At 29.7% G+C, this 6,220-nt stretch overlaps 1 long non-coding RNA gene across 1 annotated transcript in view; it reads right to left on the bottom strand.

Moving 5' to 3' along the window:
• Nucleotides 1–4,988: 4,988 nt before the first annotated feature.
• LOC135212286 (uncharacterized) overlaps nucleotides 4,989–6,220 on the bottom strand; it is a 1,809-nt gene continuing 577 nt past the window's right edge. The window contains exons 2-5 of the long non-coding RNA XR_010313843.1: nucleotides 5,994–6,035; nucleotides 5,650–5,679; nucleotides 5,363–5,395; nucleotides 4,989–5,145 (exon numbers count right to left, since the gene is read on the bottom strand). This is a non-coding gene — a long non-coding RNA (uncharacterized LOC135212286). The remainder of the gene's footprint in view (nucleotides 5,146–5,362; nucleotides 5,396–5,649; nucleotides 5,680–5,993; nucleotides 6,036–6,220) is intronic.

The following is a 6,220-nucleotide window of genomic DNA, read 5'->3' as shown; positions in this document are numbered from 1 at the left end:
CAAAATGTTTATTATAAAAGGCAAATCAATAGCTTTTATTAATGTTTGCAAATTTTGCACTCATTACATAATGCAAAAGGGAACTTTTGACGTTTTGTCTGTAAATGACGCAAATTTTTAGATTTCTCTTAAAATACCGAAAGTAAGTTAATTGGGTAACTATTCTTTGCTCACCTCAGGTAACAATACTAGAAGCTTAACTTCGAAGACTGCCTGCTAACTGGGTCTTTTATACCACCATGTCAAGTGTCCACTTCTGCCCACATCATATTTATGGATTGATTAATGACAGTAGAAATTATAGGTCTTTTATGCGAGGATTTAAAGCAATATCAAATTTGTGAACTCGCTATCCTTTCTTTCACTACCTTTTTCATTGTAAGAACACTGAGGCTATTCCAAAGGTATTTTGATTGTTGGGTGTTGAAAGTAGATTCTAAAACATGGATCGCGTTCTTTATAATCTTTACTCTCTGCTATTTTGTTCTTTTATTTTGCACCTCTATATATATATATATATATATATATAGATATATTTTTTTTTTTTGGTAAATTGTTTGCAACCCGTTGTTTTCGTATGCTCTTTCATTCCTTTGAATTCTGATCTATATATATATATATATATATATATATATATATATATATATATATATATATATATATATATATATATATATATATATATATATCTATATCTATATCTATATATATATATATATATATATATATATATATATATATATATATATATATATATATATATATATATATATATATATATATATATATATATATATATATATATATATATATATATATATATATATATATATATATATATATATATCTATATATATATATATATAGATATATATATATATATATATATACATATATATATATATATATATATATATATATATATATATATATATAGATAGATATAGATATATATATATATATGTATATATATATATATATATATATATATATATATATATATATATATATATATTATATATATATATATCACGGCACAAGCATTTAACGTTTCTTTCTGCTGTTGGACGAAGAGAGAAGGTCTGAATTCACATAACAAGTTATTCGAGAACTTTGAATTACTCGCTTTGGCAAACACTAAAAGCTGTTATTGAACATTGATGACAAAGGTGATTTAAGGCAATTGTGGATTCACACGCATGACAAATAAATATAGGAATATTCAAGTAATAAGTGCTAAAGTAACTAATGATAAACATAATCAAACAATACAAATATATATGCAAGCATTTCAGGTACTTCATATTTTATGAAAAGGTATAGAAAGATACGCATTCGCACATAAGATATTATTTTTATTCACCAATTTCGACAGGAATTTAATAGATGCTCGCTTATACCTGATAAAATCTGTAATGACGTCATATTATCTTCAGGTTGATAAGAAAATTAATGAGTCCAGTTCCCTCAGTTAGTCAGCTGATGATCAGGAAAGCAGGTGTTCATTTGAAGTTCAAGGTCAACCGTGGATAAGGTAACTTATTGATTGTGAGGATTCTTTGTGTTTTAACACAGAAGATATCGTCTAGTGTTATGCTTTGGTTGGCAAAAAGAAGTGCCAATGCGTGCTTCCTCTTTTACGAGATTTCAGCTCGCGTATGTCGTATCATCATCCAGTAGGGTTTGCATATATAGCAGCCAGCAAGCACAGTGAGAATGAAAAATTAAAGGAATTAGAAAAAAACCAGGATCTCATTCAGATGCCCAAACAAAGAAACAGGATGGAAACTAAAGATTCTTATTGATGACAGTGATTGGACTAATAGTGCACGTCATTATTAAGTTGCAAAATTGTCAAATTAAACAATAAGAGAAAATATTGTCTCTCTATATCGAATAGACCCTCTGCTTTAGCGATTGCGTCGTCCATAAGTAAATTCGAACAGTATGTGATCTTCTTCCTTAAACTCACGTTGAGATAATTAAAGGTATTGTTTATGGAGATGCGAATGTTAGTCATGAAAGTAACTTCCCTGCTCGGTATAAGAAAAGGTTGGCCGATTTTAAAATAGACTATACAATCCACAACACAAAAGCTGATAACTCAAATAGTACCGTAATTTTAGATAAAGCTACTACATATCATGTATGCAGTCCTACTGGATGATTATACAACTTACAAAAAACTAAAAAACAAAAAAAAAATCACCTTCATCAAGTCATAAAAAACTTAAATAGCACAGATAAAACAGACTACTTACTATGCAAATTGTCAGTCAAATATCCTTCGCTACCTTACCTGTACGGATTAGTCAAAACGCACAAAGAAAATAATCATACGCTGCCTATTATCAGTACTTTTGGCTTAATATCATATAAACTTTCGAAATACAGCACCAAGCTCTTCTCGTCGTTACTTAGAACTATCTCCGATTCTCATATATGTAATTCTCTTGATTTAGTTGATAAGTATAAGGAAATAACTTTTTGCCCCACTGATAGATTCGTTAGTTTTGATGTTTGTTCTCTTTTTATTAAAGTCCCCATAGACTTTTTATCAACTAATATTTGGAAAGGCAATGGCCAACCATTTTATCACCACTCCTTTCAAAATTTGTACATGGAATTCTTTGAAAAACGCTATTTACCTAATATCATTTATATTCCTGTAAAGTGGTATAGATATGTTGACGATATTTTAACTGTTTTCCCTGCTGGTATTGAAGTAAATGATTTACTTTCTAAATTTAATAACCAGGTACCATCGATTAAGTTTACGCTAGAAGTTGAATAAAAATTGCCTCCCTTTCTTAGATGTTTTTGACACATAGAGATCCATTTCAATTGAAATTCGGTATTTACGGGAAACCAACAAACAACTTAACTCAAGTCTATTTTTATTCAGGCCACCATCCTAATATCAAAAACCAATGGTTTCCTCTATGTTTTTACGAGCATTGCGCATTGTCAGTCCCTAATATTTGGATCAAGAAATCGAATGCATAAGGAAAATAGGGACAGATTTGTGTCATCCTTCACATATCTTAGACATTAGCTGTTAATAAACCCCACAAAAAGTTTTATAGTGAAAGTAACACGGAGAAAGAAACTTCTAAGAACATTCTTAGCTTGCCCTATTTTAGTGGTTTTGAAACCATAAAACCATCGTTAAAATCTTTTGATGTCAATATTATTTCTTCCTATAATAACTCACTTAAATGGATACTAATGAAAAATGGACACAGGGAAAGCAACAACATAATATATATAATTCCATGTTTGGGCTGCCCCTCTTTTTATATCGGCCAATCTACCAAGGATTTAGAAGTAAGAATTAATTGGTAAAATCATTCTGTCAAAACTGGGGCAAACATCCGATGCAACATTCATTCGTTTTAGTGAAAACTCTCACAGGAGAAATTGGACAGGCTGTTCGGTGACTGCTAAATCAAAAGATCTCTGAATCTGCCATTATACTACTTACTTTCCGTTATCATTTGAACCATAGCTTTGTATTATTTGGACCTTTGAATTAGTAAAATGTTCAAGATAATCTTAAATATAAAATCACAGACTCAATTATGAATATTTTCTATGTATCCGTATGTGTAATTTTTTTTTGTAATGTTCAATTTGCAAAAATTTTTATTGTTTACGAAATTGAGATTTATAAAACTGTACTTTTATAGGATTACTTTAGTGGTCAGAACCTCCCTGTATAATCTTTCAAATGTCTTGTCCCTGCTTCCGAGCAGCTGGATTTAATCCTTTGTAAACCTCTTAAATTTTACCCCTGTTTTGTGTAGGTCTCCTAATTCTTCAGCTATGTTAGATTCCAGTTATACATATTTCCCCTTATAATCCCTATCAGTCATTTATAAAGGCTTTCTTTGTAAAATTACTTTCATATATATATATATCAGTCTGGTATGTAGAGGACGAGATATCGTAAGACCTCGCAGCGGTGCTCCATTTTTTCACTTTCCTCCGTACTTTTGTCTCTATTTATATATTCATCACATTCCATATTTTTATGATTCAGTTATATATATATATATATATATATATATATATATATTATATATAATATATATATATATATATATATATATCTATATATATATAATATGTGTGTGTGTGTGTGTGTGTGTGTGTGTGTGTGTGTGTGCGTGTGTGTGTGTGTGTGTTTGCATGAGTGTTCCTTATTTCCAATACAGCCGGCATTCAAATGCTACATACCACATCCTCCTTTGTAATCATCATGTCTCTCTTATCCCCAACCTTTATTCGGAAACATATTGTTATGTAGCGTCAAAATTAAAGTTTCTTTTCACTTATTTCCCGAATCCCTTCGTCTGTACTTTTTTTATATATATCTAAGCCCCAGTCGCCGTTTGAACAGTCAAATCCAATACCTCATGCGTTTTACAATTGCAAGTAAGGCCTCATAAAAAGATTATTGCCTCATATAATTTGTATCTACTACTGAATTTGTTCTGTTTACAAATAACGTTCCTGATGCTAATGTAACTGAAATCACTTCAAAACGTTATCGATATATTGCACGTTATTGTATTTTAGAGAACTCTTTTGGAAATCTTACATTTATTTAGGTAACATAGACGGCATTTTTTCTCCCGAATCCATATCATTTCCACAGAGAGGAAAATGAACAGAAAAACGATCATTTTTACCATATTTTGAGTTTTTTATTGCAAATTAGAAGACGAAAGTGCAGGTGCTAATTCTTGAAAGATAATCATATTGTATTTCAACTTAAATTTTCGTTTCATGGGACAAAGTTTCTCTTCATTTTTCAGTTTATAATAGAAAGCCGTTTATGTTGTCACATTATTTTTCTGGAATCAATCTTACATTTCCAGTTGCTCTCCAGTTGCGCTTAAATACTGCCGTAATATTTCTTCCCCTGGAATATACACTACTCACAGAAAAAGGATAATAATAATTATAGTAATTTTTTGCTTTTATTTTCATATGTTGGTTTAAAATTTGGAGGCAAAAATACAGGTCCTTTGGAAACCCTAAACAATTTCTAATTTATCTTTAATCTTCATTTCAGGAAACAATTTGTCTATATTCACTTGAATGGTGTTTTGCTTTCCATCATTAACAGGAGGTGGTCACCTGAAAAACAAATGAAATAATTGCTAAATCAAAAGCGTTATTAATTTGTATGTAAATATATACATAAGATCATCACTCGAAGGTTAATCCATCACAACAGTATAAACAAATGAAAGACTTTAATAATCTTGAAGTTATCGATTGGAACATAAATTCTGCAGTGGAAGTATATCTGGACTGACAGAATAAAAATCAGAAATATCTCTTTATGACTTACGAATTGATTCACGGCATCCGATAATGGCTTCAGCTGCATGAAAATATAACAAGATATATTTCAGAGATATAGGACTTGGGTTCATCACTGTACGAGAAATCATGATGACTGAAATTAACAGCACTTGAAACAAAATTTCATTCACCATATTTGTTATTTTATTTCCTTAAAAAGTGAACTTGTTTATCCATTCAAAATACCTTAGAGATTTTTTAATACGTTATTTATATGCATATTGTAAGTCAGTCTAATTTTGATACTATTTTGCATAAATAATATTTACTCACAGGTGCACAGAGGCCAGCATTTACGACGAGCTGTGGACGGAAATAATAATAATGATAATAAAATAATAATAATAAGAAGAAAGAAGAGAAGAAGAAGTAGAGAACAGAATTTGGGATATTTAATGCTATGTTTGCTTAACCATTGAATTCTGTACTTAGTGATTGTAATGAGGGTGGTTTCAGACTAGCTGTAAAAAAAAACCATACACATGGACTTATGCAACTCATCCAGTAATGTTAAATTAATTATTAGGAAATAATGGTATCACTCTGATACTATTATCGTTATAATTCGTGTAGCCAAAAGATGAAAATAAAAAAAAAAATAAAAAAAAAATACTTACATCACTCAATAGTGAGCCGAAGATTTTCGTCTCTGGAAGAACCTGAAGTCAAAAGATTTTAGTTTGAAAACAAGAAAAAATTCTATATACTTTTTTTCATTATTTTAAATTATATGACTGGTTATCCTTGCAAATTATTAGAGGGCAATGAAGATAATTATGATTGAATAGTCCCTCAAAAATGTTGGATTTTTTTTTCAGAGCATTCAACATGTCATATGTAAATC

This window comes from Macrobrachium nipponense, chromosome 40 (genome assembly GCF_015104395.2).
Source record: "Macrobrachium nipponense isolate FS-2020 chromosome 40, ASM1510439v2, whole genome shotgun sequence".
Taxonomy (NCBI): domain Eukaryota; kingdom Metazoa; phylum Arthropoda; class Malacostraca; order Decapoda; family Palaemonidae; genus Macrobrachium; species Macrobrachium nipponense.
Note: the sequence above shows the minus strand (reverse complement) of the source record. Positions and strands in the feature narration are given on the sequence as shown.